Consider the following 13938-nt stretch of genomic DNA (forward strand, 5'->3'; position numbering starts at 1 on the left):
GACATGTAGGATCACATACGTGGGAAGGGGCACAGAACTTCCATGCTCTCTCCCAGCGCCCCACTCTCCCGGCAACTTCCACACGTGCACCAAGCTGGAGGCTCCTGCTGTTTACTGCTGTTAGGACCTGGAGCCCCCTATTCGGTCAGCATCCAGATGAGAAAACAGAAACTACTATAGGGATTTCAAACAAAGGGATTTTAATGTAGGAACCTGTGATACATGTGATGGAAGAACCAGAACCAAAGGTTGGTGATGGTGAGGATAACCTAAAAACTAACGAAAGTCGAAGCCACCCACCCTCTGAGGCTGGAGGAACCCAGGGAGAGGGCATCGCTATTAGCAGGGCCTGGAAGATGGAATCATCACAGAGAAGTCAGAAGCGCAGAAGGCAGATTCCTGGCAGATGCTGAGACCACGAAAGGAGAAGCTATCTGGCAGCAGCTGGAATCATGAAGAAGCAGCCCCTGCCAGAGAAACCACTCAAAACGAAAAGACAGAAGGAAAAAGGCCCAGCTGTCCCTCCTCCTTCACCCCTCAATCTTCTACTGATCATGTGGCAGCCAGAAAGCAAAACAAGCTGGAAAAGGTAGTCAGTCCCCTGTGATAGAGAACAGAGTGGGGGCAAATGCCAGAGCAACCAGTCAAGTGACCAGTACATTCTTTTTTTATGAAGACAGCGCTGAGATGAGTCTGAAGAGAAGAGCCACATGGCTATGGAGTGATCAACAGAAGGGAAGGCAGGGAGGTCAGAGGAAGAAAGGTAGGAGAGGAGGCAGAGGTGGCAAAGGTTGGAAGTCAAGAAGTGACAGAAGGGAAGGGGAGGACCCCCGGATGTGCTAGAGCAAAGGCTCAGATCAGAGGCCCCATGTACACCCACTGTACAGTGGTGTCTACAACAGGCCAACAGAAGAATTACGGAGTCTGACAAACCAGTAGAGAACTTAAATCCATACTTTGGGATCCCTGGGTGGCTCAGCGGTTTAGCACCTGCCTTCAGCCCAGGGCATGATCCTGGAGCCCCGGGATCAAGTCCCACATTGGGGTCCCGGTGCATGGAGCCTGCTCTCCCTCTGCCTGTGTCTCTGCCTCTCTCTCTCTCTGTGTGTCTCTCATGAATAAATAAAATCTTTTTAAAAAATTAAAATAAAATCCATACTTTGATGTAACCAAAGTGTTTGGACTTAATACATAATGGATTGAAATTAATAGGAATGTAATTCTTTCCTATCAGGATGGAATTGAAGTATCTTTCGAGAGACTTACAAAGAGATTTCAGAAAGTCAAACCACCGCAGGTCCTCATGTTGAGCACAAAGGCAAAAAAAACTAAGAACAAACAAAGCAGCAGAAAAAAAAAATGTGTGTAGGGGGAGAGGGTGTGGGAGAAGGGAGCCCAAGGGATTTCTTTAGTAATGTTTGTTTATTGCTGTTTCAAATTAGAGAACTAATTTTGGATTGGAGAATAAATAAAGAAGTTCCTTGAGAAATAGAAGACTCTGGCTAAGAACACAGCACTGCCTGCAGTGAAGGTGGGGGGCGTCTTTTCACACTTACACCTGGCTTGTTTATTTTGTGATGTTAATGTGCCTGTGAAAAGAATCCAACTTGCATTATTTTTCTTTTAAATGTTTTATTTATGTTAGTCCTTCTCCGATTGACTCATTTCACTCAGCATACAAACATTATATGTTCTCATTCATTTGGGGAATATAAATAATAGTGAAAGGGAATAGAAGGGAAGGGAGAAGAAATGGGTAGGAAATATCAGAAAGGGAGACAGAACATAAAGACTCCTAACTCTGGGAAACGAACTAGGGGTGGTGGAAGGGGAGGAGGGTGAGGGTGAATGGGTGACGGGCACTGAGGGGGGCACTTGATGGGATGAGCACTGGGTGTTATTCTGTATGTTGGCAAATTGAGCACCAATAAAAAATAAATTTATTATTAAAAAAAATAAAAATAAATAAATGTTTTATTTATTTGAGAGAGGGAGAGAGAGAGAACAAGCACGTGGAGGGCAGGGGCAGAGGGAGAGACTCTCAAGCAGACTCCCCGCTGAGTCACTGAGCCCGACATGGGGCTCTATCTCACCATCAGTGAGATCATGACCTGAGCTGAAACCGACATTTGGACACTCAAGCCACGGAGCCACCCAGGTGCCCCTTCGTACTGTTTTTCTTAATGTTTCCTGTTCATCTGCTCATGCAGATAAATCACTGGCCCCTCTGTCTTTCCTTACTGTGGTCCTTGTTGAGATCACCTTTTTAGAAGAAGCAAGAGAGGGACCCCTGGAATCTGTATCAATTCTTTTGGGCCCCATTCAGTAGCGCTTGAAAGCCCAGTCCTGAATCCCTGGTCCTGTGGACTCTTTCATGGGCTGGTGCGTGTGATGATTGTCAGAGGAGCAAAGACGTCTGGGCTCCAACGATATTTTTTGGTTAAGGGCCTAGTAGGAGGCCCACGTGGAGCATTTGACATGGTTTTTGAAGAACGCCGGTTTTTTGGTGCCACACAGCAGCTCTAGAGCAGGGTAGCTGGAGAACGGGGCAGGGCACCCCTTAGCAGTGCACACGGAGTCTGTGCAAATCCCACCCCACTGCTCGCTTGCTTCCCTGGTCCGTACTCAGCTGCACAAGGAAGCAGAAAGCCAGCCTGAAGCTCTATAGTGTCTTACAAAGTTATTTTGCCGGGATGAAGACCTCAGCCAGGAATAGTTTTAGTTTTCGCGTTTGGTTTTTTGAGCCACTCAACGAGACTATTGCTATGGGAAGTTCCCAGTCAATACTCAGCCTCATCTGGTGAGCTTATTAATAGGAAGTAGTTCATGGCAACCATTTCTAGGTGAAACACTGATCTTCTTATTTTTGGCAGCTTTGGTTCTACCTCTTAGAATGTTGAAAACATGCCATTTCTGAAACACATCGCCTTGGCCCTTCTTGTTGTAGTTTACAGGACACATTTTTTTGGACTCACGGACATCGGGGTAAGACGCGCTAAGGGGAAAGAGATGCTGGTAGTGCAGAGAGCAGGAGATGCTCTTCCCACCTTACGGAGTCTGTGACAATAGCTAAATCATCAACCTGAGTCACGAGCTCGCTGGTTCTTTTCCCTTTTCTACCCCTAAAGCTCCTTAAAAAGGTAATCATTGTATCTACAAGTTCTCGAGTGCCTCCCATGAGCCTAAAGTATTTACGTCCTTTAGTTCCCACAGAAACCCTAAGTGGAAGAGATTAACCGTGCCCATTTTAGAAAAATAGATGTTCAAATCCACAGATATGAAGTAATTTTCCCAAGAGTTACACAATTATTAGGCAGTGGGGCTGGGATTCAAACTCTTGATTTCAAAGCGCAGCCGTCCTCAGGCTGACCTGTCCTGCTCGGGCCCGCAGAAGGCACCCAGAAGGGCACCAGGCTCGGTTCAACGCTCGGAGGTCCGTCTTGAGACTCTTAATGACTCTTGAGTGGCCCTCCCCGTTTACTTTGCACTGGGTCCCCCAAATCCTGCAATGGGCCTGAGCATCCTGCGTTTTCTGACCACTAGGCCAACGCCACGGCGAGTGGTGTCAAAGTCTTCCGCAGGTCTTTCCCTAAGAGGTAGACCAAAGTCCCACCCCCCGCTGGGCTGTGCCTAGACTAAGTCACTCGCTTCTAGTGAGTAGAAGGTGCCGGGAGTGATACGCTGTGTCCTCGTATGAACAGTCACGGGGATTGGGGCTTCTGGCTCGTTCTCGGGTCACTTGCTCTGGGCAAGGAAGGCCGCCGCGCCAGGACGTGGGAGTGAGGCCCACATGCCAAGGCCCACGCGGCCTCCTGCCCGTGGCGTTCGGAGGCCTACACCCGTGGGCCCGGAGCTCCCCGTGGCCTCAGGAGAGAGGCCTGGAGGCAGAGCCACCCAGGGGGGCCGCTCCCCACCCGGCCTCAGCGGCTCCCTGAGGTGCGGCTACTGCTCGGGCTGCGAGGACGTCCTATGCGGCGTAGATGACAGACGGGCCAAGAAGTGAGAGGAAGCTTTGATTAAAAGGTGAACACGAGGGATCCCCGGGGGGCTCAGTGGTTGAGCGCCAGCCTTGGGCCCAGGGCGTGACCCCGGGGTCTGGGATCAAGTCCCGGGATCGAGTCTCGCATTGGGCTCCCCACATGGAGCCTGCTTCTCCCTCTGCCTGTGTCTCTGCCTCTCTCTGTGTGTCTCTGATGAATAAGTAAATAAAATCTTTAAAAAAATAAAATAAAAGGTGAATACGTGCATCGGTGTCTGGTGCAACATTAACAGGAATGTCCTTGTGTCTCTCGGTTTTATTCCAGGGACACAAGAGCTGTGTCCTCCACGGAGTGTCTAGGCGCCCCTCTGCACACCAGTATGGTGTGAAGGCCTCCCTCTAACGGGGGCACAGCTCTCCACCTCCTGTCCTGACTTTTTTTTTTTTTTAATAATTTTTATTTATTTATGATAGGCACACAGTGAGAGAGAGAGAGACGCAGAGACACAGGCAGAGGGAAAAGCAGGCTCCATGCACCGGGAGCCCGATGTGGGACTCGATCCCGGGTCTCCAGGATCACACCCTGGGCCAAAGGCAGGCGCTAAACTGCGGCACCACTCAGGGATCCCCTGTCCTGACTCTTAATCCACATTTTAATCCAAACACTTTTTTATCTCAAGAGCCACTTTCCTCTTGACCTTGGGCTCACAGTCCTGCCACACACATCGTGTCGTCCACGTGCCCTGGGATCCAGGGCCCAGAGGCTTAAAGGCTGAGGCTGGAAGTCAAACAAGCTCCGGGTTAGGGCCTTGCCCTGCGCGTCGGCCTTGCAGGGCCTCAACGGGAACCGCGGCGACACAGGAGGCAGACCTGGGCTCACACAGAAGAGGCAGGCTGTGACCCCCGGAACGTGGGGAGTCAGAGGAGCATAGCGCCCTTCCCACCAGCCACAGATGAAGTGAAAATTGTCTGGCATCAGAGGATGACGTGGGCTAGCCTTGCTGACAGGGGGGACTCTGGACGCTGCTTTTTACTTGATTATAGCATATAAAGGGGATGGTGGTGATGGGGCGGGGGGGGGAGAGACAGGACCATTGGCAAATAACGCCTGTCCCGTGGAACCAATGGTCCTTCCACTGTCTTCAAGGACATCTCTTCACTCTAACATGACTGGCTTTCCTTTTTTTTTTTTTTAATTTTATTTATTTATTTATTTTTTATTTATGATAGTCACACAGAGAGAGAGAGAGAGGCAGAGACATAGGCAGAGGGAGAAGCAGGCCCCATGCACCAGGAGCCCGACGTGGGACTCGATCCCAGGTCTCCAGGACCGCGCCCTGGGCCAAAGGCAGGCGCGAAACCGCTGAGCCACCCAGGGATCCCCCATGACTGGCTTTCCTGATGGTAGATGCAGCCGAGTAAACTATGGCCTAACACGCCTAAATGAACATTTTTTTAAGAAGAAGGCCTAAGAGCTTCATTTATTATGCTGACAATTTTGGTTTCCTCCAGGGCAATGCCCTCTTCTGATTTCAGTTTTGTAGTTTCATCAGATGTTGAAAATTGAGCCAATCAACTTCCTAGCAAAGGTCCAGAGCCCGGAGTTCCCACGAGAGGCCGTCTTTGCTGCTCCTCACACCGGGCACGTCCTCACTACCATGCAGACAGGGTCAGAGCCACTAACACTCGCACGCTTGAGGTTACGGATGAAGGTTTTCTTTCTTTGTTTCACTCTCTATCTCTTAGGATGTCAAGTCTTTAGATAAAAGCAAGATCTGTGATGTTCACAGCTGTACGTCCAGTTCCGAGGACAGATCCTGACACAGGACAGGCATCAACAGATGAACGAAGGACAAAAGGAAGAATGAAGTCACACCTAATGGAAGTAAATGAGACGCAGTGCTTCGGGATGTCCCTAAGGGCAACCCTACTACCCCAGCCAACCAGTAGCATTCCCCCTCATTCATCCATCAAACCTTTACTGAGCACCTTGAGCATCATCTGCCATCCTTAGCACATGACGCTTATTTCAAATCCATCCAGAATATTAACTCCCTCTAAGAGCTGAAGTCAGAAGCAATCCCAATCTCATTTCCAGGACAAAGCCCCACAGTGACAGCATTTTTCAAAGCATTTTCCCAAGGAAGGGCCACTGGTTTCAGTATAGAAAACACTAACGAGCAGTCACCGGCTACCACTATGATTAAATGGATTTAAAAATTCACTACATATTTCGCATGTGAATTCCTATCAGTACATCAGAAGATAGTTTCAGGAGATGGCATTCATTTTCCCACTTCATGTGTTTGAGCTTCTTATTATCATTATTATTATTATGGGAATGTTAGTGAAAATAAGGCAAAATTCCTATTTCAGGGATCTGCCTGGTCCCCCCACCCCCACTTCTTTATATTTTATTTATTTCCTGAGACAAGAATAACAATTGATCTCTATCTACTATAGTGGCCTCTGCTATTTTTCTAATTCTGGAAGTAAACTGAAGCCAACTCTTGAAAGAATAAATACGCCAGGCACCATGCAGTTGTTCTCTTAAAAGTGATAATTTTTTTTTTTTTTGCATCTTTTAATATGTATGTGAAAGGAGAATCGTATAATGCTCTCCAGAACGGCGTTTTGTCTATCACACAGCAGATGTTAGTATGAGTGAAGAAAGTATGCGTAGAATGTTTGGAAAGGTTATTCTGAGGCATCTTCGTCCTCTTCTTGAGCGGCCCCTCGCCGCACACAGACCCACTGTATCTTTCAGGCAAATGAGGACTCCTCTGGGACTCCGAAAATGTTTCCCATCCTAATGCAGGTCTTTGTAGGACATTGAGGAAAGGGGGAGAGAATTAAAAATATTTTCCCAAGTCATAAGACCTCTGGTTAATAGGAACAAATGTGGAATCTGGACAGCTTCCAACCAGCTCCCGTGAAGTAAAATAATTTCAAGATTTTTCTTATTTCTAAAACATCTGTCACTCATGTAGGCAACATGAACAAATAATTGATAAATTCCTTAACATAAAAGCATAATCACATGGAATAAAATACTCTTCTTGAGAGCAAGTTGCTTTTTGAAAAATTCTTAATACCCTCCACTCTCTGTTTTATTTAGCTTATTGATAGTTTTATGATCTCACAGGTGATTTGATTGTTTTTACACACATAGATAGGATATGAATTGTTATTATTATTTTGATATATTGAAAGTCTATTTCAAACCTGTCTTTAAAAAATAATTGCTGGTTGGGGTACTCAGTGGAGCTCCGTAACGGCTCTTGTTGTCCCTACAGAGCTCTGCATGGAAGAAATCCTGCCCTGGACCTCCGCGGGGGTAAAATCATGAATGAAGCAAGAATTTCTTTCGTTTGTTTTTCCAGAAGAGACAAGGGACTGCAAAATAAATAAAACGTACTTGACTAAAGAGAAAGAAAAACATATGGTTGCTTCTTTTCCTCACTGCCTTCCTAGGTATACAAATGGAAAGATAGCGAGCCAGAACTTTCCTGAGGACCCAAACAAAATCTCAGAAATCACAGAGCTCACGGCACCCCTTCTGGGCCTCATAGTTTCCTCATCTGTTAAAGAAGAAATACTATCTATCTCATTGAGTGGTTTAAATACAGTGTGAGCCACCAGGACAAAAACCTGCCACACAATAAGTGCTCATTAAACATCAGCTTCTGTTAAACATGGAAAAGACCCTGTATAGTACTGATGATGAAGAGTCCACGATTTGTAGTTAGAATTGGTTCTAAAAATCTCAGTAAGGATATAGAACTTTTGAGGATAAAGCATTTGGCCTGGCACTTTCCATGGCTATTTTCTCTTCCAGCAAACACGTATGGGTTGCTTACCGTCTATGAGCTCCTCTGCTGGGAAGGAGAGAGGGCAGGACACAGGGCCTGCTGTCTGAACGTTCACAGTCAGACGACAAAAGCCCCCCTAAACCAGTTATTGCAGTGTAACATGGCAAGTCCTGTAATAAAATTAATTATACCTATTATTTATTGACTGTGTTTTGGGGTGGGTCAACATGTTGCAAACACTGTCCTACTTGTCTCTCACAACAGTTCTATGAAGTAAGTGCTATTATTCCCATTTTATAGGTGGGGACACAGGTTCAGAGAGGCTAAATAGCTTGTCCGAGGTCACATAAGCTAGCAAATGATGAGGCTAGACTTTGAACTTAGGCTGTTTACATCCAAAATCTATGTTCTTAATCATAACACTAAACTTCCTCCCTAGAATATAATATAGAAATAGAAGTATTTATTAATTGCATGAAAATAATGAATTATGTTGTTCAACATAGATAGTAAAAATATTTGGGAGCACAGACGGACTAGTTGGCTCGCTCTGTTAGAGGGAGGATGGGAGAGCCTCAGGGAGGAAGTGACAATTAAGTTAACCATCAGAGCTATTTTCATGGAAGCATTATAGATTAGATTCAAATATTGTTTTATTTTATTTCCCACCATGCAGCCACCAGAAATCTAATTTTTAACTTTTTCTAATCAACAATACACTTTCAAATTTCTTTCATTGATGTACTTACTGTGTTTGGTCAGTAAATACACTTAGTCCCTGATATTCTCAAATACCATCATGTCCTTTTTAGGAGAAAGCATAAATCACACACATGCACATACCCTAGTGTGTCAGGGATTTCTTAAACACGCTCTAATAGACAATGATACATTTTTATAATGCATTCTTGATATACACCAAAACGTTAACATTGACTACTTTTTCTTTTCTTTTTTTTTTTTTTTCTATTTGTAATTTTACAGATTCTGAGTTATGGAGTGTAATTTGTTTACTTCTGAAATTTTGTGAATTTTCTCAGAAAAACATTTGTCAGGTTCACAATCAGATTATACATGTGTTTAAGACAACAGACCTTCCGGGTGTTGTCCTAAAGTTAATGAATGTTCAATCCACTCAACTACATCACGTCTGCACCTCCAATGATGAGCTACTTGATAACAAGGACAGCACTCCACGAACGGGTATGTATGTGTGTGTGTGATAGGGGCTTGACAAATACTTGTTATCTCTTTTTTTTCCCCAAGATTTTATATAAATTCCAATTAGTTCATATATAGTGTAGTATTAGTTTCAGGAATCGATTTTAGTGACTCATCACTAAAATAGCATCCAGTGCTCATCACAAGTGCCTGCCTTAACGCCCATCACCCGTTTAGCCTATCCCCCTCCTCTCTTTCCTTCATTAACCCTCAGTTGGTTTTCTACAGTTGAAAGTCTCTTATGCTTTGCCTCCCTCTGTTTTTATCTTATTTTATTTTTCCTTCTCTTCCCCTTTATCTGTTTTATTTCTTAAATTCCACGTATGAGTGAAATCATATGGTATTTGTCTTCCTCTTACTCTTTATTTTACTTAGGATAATACCTTCTAGTTCCATCCATATCATTGCAAATGATGTGATTCCATTCTTTTTGATGGCCGAGTAATATTCCATTATATATATAATGTGGTATGAGTGTGTATATATACACCCACACACACACACACACACACACATATATATATATACATATATATATATTATATCACATGTTTTTTATCCATTCATCAACTGATGGGCATTTGGGCTCTTTCCATAGTTCAGTTATTGTTGCTAGCACTGTTATAAACATTGGGGCGCACATGCCCCTTCAAATCAGCATTGCTTAATGTGACAAATGAATAGCTGGGAGAACTTACAAATGAAGTCAGAGCTGAGAGACTCTTGAACTGATATTCTGGCAAATGATATGTAGACATAATAGCCATGCACATCCTATTCCATAGATGTTCTCACAAAAATGGGGCCTGTTATGTACAAGGTGCTGAAGAGGAAGAAAAGAAGATAGGAAGGGGCTGAGTATCTCGCAGTCGGGCTGTGGAGACCAGAGACAAATATGAGAAAAGAGAACTGGCAGTATGTGTGTAGAAAAATGCATCTGTGTTCACAAACTCAAGTGTGCAAGAAATATGTGTTCTCAATAATAATGAAAAGGTACATTTCTTTGATTGATACCAGATTCAGATTTTCCAAGAGCAGAAATGTAACCCAGACAATTCAAAGACATGCTTTCTCTTTGTCCATGGTACCAGCTTTAAGTCTGAGGGAGCCAAGATGGCAGAGGAAGAATGGGGGAATAGGTAGGTGCCCAGAGTGGCATCTGCTAAGGTCTGTTACCTCATCTGGTCACTGGGGGAATAGGCAGTTGCCCAGAGTGGCATCTGCTAAGGTCTGTTATCTGGTCACTGGGGATTGGCTACCCAGATGGCCGCTTGGCCAGACCTTGTTCCTATCCAAAGGGCCCCTTGTGGTTGGTGACTGTCCTTGCTGTCGGAGCTCTTCCTGAGGCCCTGGCATGTCGGGAGTGTGGCCTGGGAGGCTGTCCGAGGGCCTCCAACAGTTCTGTGCTCCTTATGAGCAAAATGGAATCATGTCCTAAAGCCACATCAAGGTTGGACTGGGGGTACTCTGGGACACAGCCTGAGGCCCATAAAATGAGACAAACCTCATTGGCAAACTGCATACGCATTTCTGTCCTGACACCTTGAAGCTTCCTCAAGCTCTATCTGTACCTCGGGGCAGTTACCCCTATTTATTTGGGATTTCTGTTGTCTCTCATCCAACAGTGAGGGCAAGGGAGATGTCTTTTTTTTTTTTCCTAGAAAAAAACTATCAGCTCATGTACTTTGTTTCCCCTCTGACACTCAGGGAAACTTACCACTCTTGACTAATCAAGCAATCCTTTGGGGCAGAAAATCTTATTCCTCCATCATTGTGTAGTCTCTCAAATCCATTAACTTCACCTGAGAATGCCTTGTTCTCTGTAGAGTCTATGCATTTGAATTCAAGTCAGGAAAATGCTAATTTTTTTCCTCTGAGCTGGTGGATGGCCTGTGTTCTAGCTGCAAAGTGGAAGAAGGGCTGTCGGGTTACAAGAAAATACATGAATCAAATTCTCAGGTAACAGGTCAAAGTATCTTGCTATCAGTTGCTTAAATGAATGCTTGGGGTAATGGGGGAAGAGAGGGGCAGGTCTAGACCTCAGACAGGCCTGAGGCCCAATGGGGAAGACTCCTGAGCCCCTGACCTTCTCTTCACCCAGTCTGGTAGCCAATACTCGAGCATATACTACTTGCTCCTGGTGGGTAGGCAATGTAGGTAGCTAGAATTTCCACAGTGGGCAAAGCCTCCTGTGATTGTAGGAAAGGGACCATTTTGCCCTTTTGCCACCGTCATTCTGCAGGAGAAACCCTGGGGAAGACTCCTGGGTATCAAACTTCCACTGTGTTACCTCTCATTTTATATCATGATCTCTAAGTTTTTAGATTCTTCTTTTTTTAGTTTTTGCATTCTTTGCCATTAGTTGTGCCTGGTGGTGTCATTCATCCATTAGGCCACACATGTAAATGTCAGAAGATGTAAAATTTAGTAAGCACATTTTATACATTTTAATATTGTTATTCTAAGCAAGTCCAATCCATAACTTTGGGTAAGTCAACCTCTTTATCCAGCGAAAGCTTACAAAAAAGCAAAAATTTAGTATCTATTATAATCTAGGCACAGGATTCATGGCTGGGATACAGTAAGAAGCAAAGTGTGCATAGTTGCTACCTTCATAGGACTTATGATTTGGTGGGAGAGACAGAAAAATAACTTTTTAAACATGACACGAATTCATGATAACTTACAATAATTCCTGTGAAGGTACTGATACTCTGAAGGCAAAGGAGGCTCTTTTTGAGGCAGTGACATTAAGCTGATATCTAAATATTAAAGATTGGGTACGGGTAGGGACCTGGCTGTCTGGGTCTGAGGATCGAGTGCCTCTTGATCTCTGAGTCATGAGTTCAAGCCCCACGTTGGGTGTAGAGATTACTAAAAAAAAAAAATCTTAAAATAAAAAGTTGAGTAGGTATTGATACCTACTTGATAGGACTTTTTTTTTTTTTTAACTTGATAGAACTTTTGAGGTCTAGGCGAGAATGAGAGTTCAGGTCAAAGAAACAGTATTTTTTTTTTTAAAGATGTTCTTTATTTATTTGAAAGCAAGAGAGAGCACAAGCAGAGGGAAGGGCAGAGGCAAATGGAGAAACAGGGAGCCCGATGCAGGACTCAATCCCAGGACCCTATAATCACCACCTGAGCCGAAGACAGATGCTTAACAGACTGAGCCACCAGGTGCCCCAGAACAGTATTTTTCAAAGGCCCTGAGGTTAGAGACCAAAGTGGCTGGGAGAGGTATGACGAGGTAAAGCCAGAAGAAGTAAGCAGAACCTTATAGAAAGTGTTAAGAATTTTGTATTTTTTTCCTAAGAACAACCCAAATTTTATATGTAAGTGTGACATGTTCAAATTTGTATGTTAGAATGATCATTCCTCCGGTTGCTGTGATATCTCTCTCTCACCTCAGTCGCCAACTCTTAGGGCCATGTGAACGATTCCTGTCAGGGACTCAGAGGTCTCAGTCCCTGGCCACATGCTGCTGCCCTTCTGTGGTTGTAACCAATACCCCAGGATTCCACTCTTTCATTTCACTGAGACCTCCAGTGGCTCTCCCACTCTGCTGTCTACATATTTATTGGTTCTCTCTTTCCTTCATTTTCCTCCCTATTTTGCCGGAGGGGATCAGATCCTACGACCCCTAAATAGGCCACTTTGGTGTATTGATTATTCTGAGCAGAAGGCACTCTGCTCAAAGAGAAACAGCATGTGTCCTTCCTCTTTTTATCTAAAAGTAGGAAATTCCCTATGAGAGAGATGCCCTCTGTCCTAGGAAAAGGAGAACATTCTTCACAAGGGGAGAGATGAATCTGCATAAACAGATCTATTCACAAGACCTTATCTTTCATGAGTTTCCCCTGTGTATTTACCCATCACTGTCCCACAGCTACTGCCCCGGCCCCAAGCCTGTCCTTCTTGGCCTCGTCACATCTCCACAGCATGGGGTTCTCTGTTGAAGTGGTGGATGAGCTCTCAGAACTCTCAGCTTCTCTGGGGTGGATTTCTCTTCTTCAGGACCTGAGGCCAGAGGGAAGTGTGTCCTCCCCCCCACAGCTGAGCTTCCGTGCTGCCTGAGGTGAGTCACTGTTTCACTGACACCAGAACCATCCTGTCCTCGGCTTCCCCGCCGACACCCGCCCGGCAGCACAGCACACGGCAGAGGCCTTGACAGCAGAGCAGATGCAGGATCCACAGGTGTGAGTGAACACAGCTGACAGTCCACCATCTCCGGGTAACCTCTGGGCCTTCAACGATGCTGCAGAAAATCAGACGCCTTCTATTTGTGTCACTAAGTCAGGGCCACCCTCCGCTGGGTGCTCGTCTTGCTTAGTTTGCACCGTGACCAAAGCAGCTCTCCCTCTGCCCCCACCTCACCCTCGCTACTGGCAGCTGAGGACACCCAAGCCCTGCACAGGCGCCACACTGACTCCAGCTGCCAACGCTTTCAACCTTCCTGAGTTTACCTCATTCTCGGGCTTCTCAGGAGGCACTTGTCCTTCCTCCTGGGTCCTGGACCCAATCCCCGGCTGCATCCTGAGGAATGTTCCTCTTGCCTATATTTGTAACATTTCTTTCTGAAAAAAAGCCCTCCCTCCACTTCATCCTCCCCACTAAATCTCTAGAAAATGCTTTTAGCATATATTACTGCCATTTTCTCACCTCACATTTAACTTCTCAGCTCACTGCACTCTGGCTTCGGCCTTCAATGTGCCACAGAAACTGATCCTCCCAAGGTCACTGGTGGCCTCCTTGTCCCCAGATCCAAAGAACACAGTTTAGTTCTTAGTGTCCCTGACTTCTCAATAGCTTTCAGTGCCATCGACCTCTGCCTCTTTCATAATCATTTTTGGGGGAAGGGAACCGGGACTTCCAGTTTCCCTCCTACACCTCGGAGCTCAGTCTCTGTTTTTGTTACTGATTATTGAT

Source organism: Vulpes vulpes, chromosome 16, assembly GCF_048418805.1.
Source record: "Vulpes vulpes isolate BD-2025 chromosome 16, VulVul3, whole genome shotgun sequence".
NCBI lineage: Eukaryota > Metazoa > Chordata > Mammalia > Carnivora > Canidae > Vulpes > Vulpes vulpes.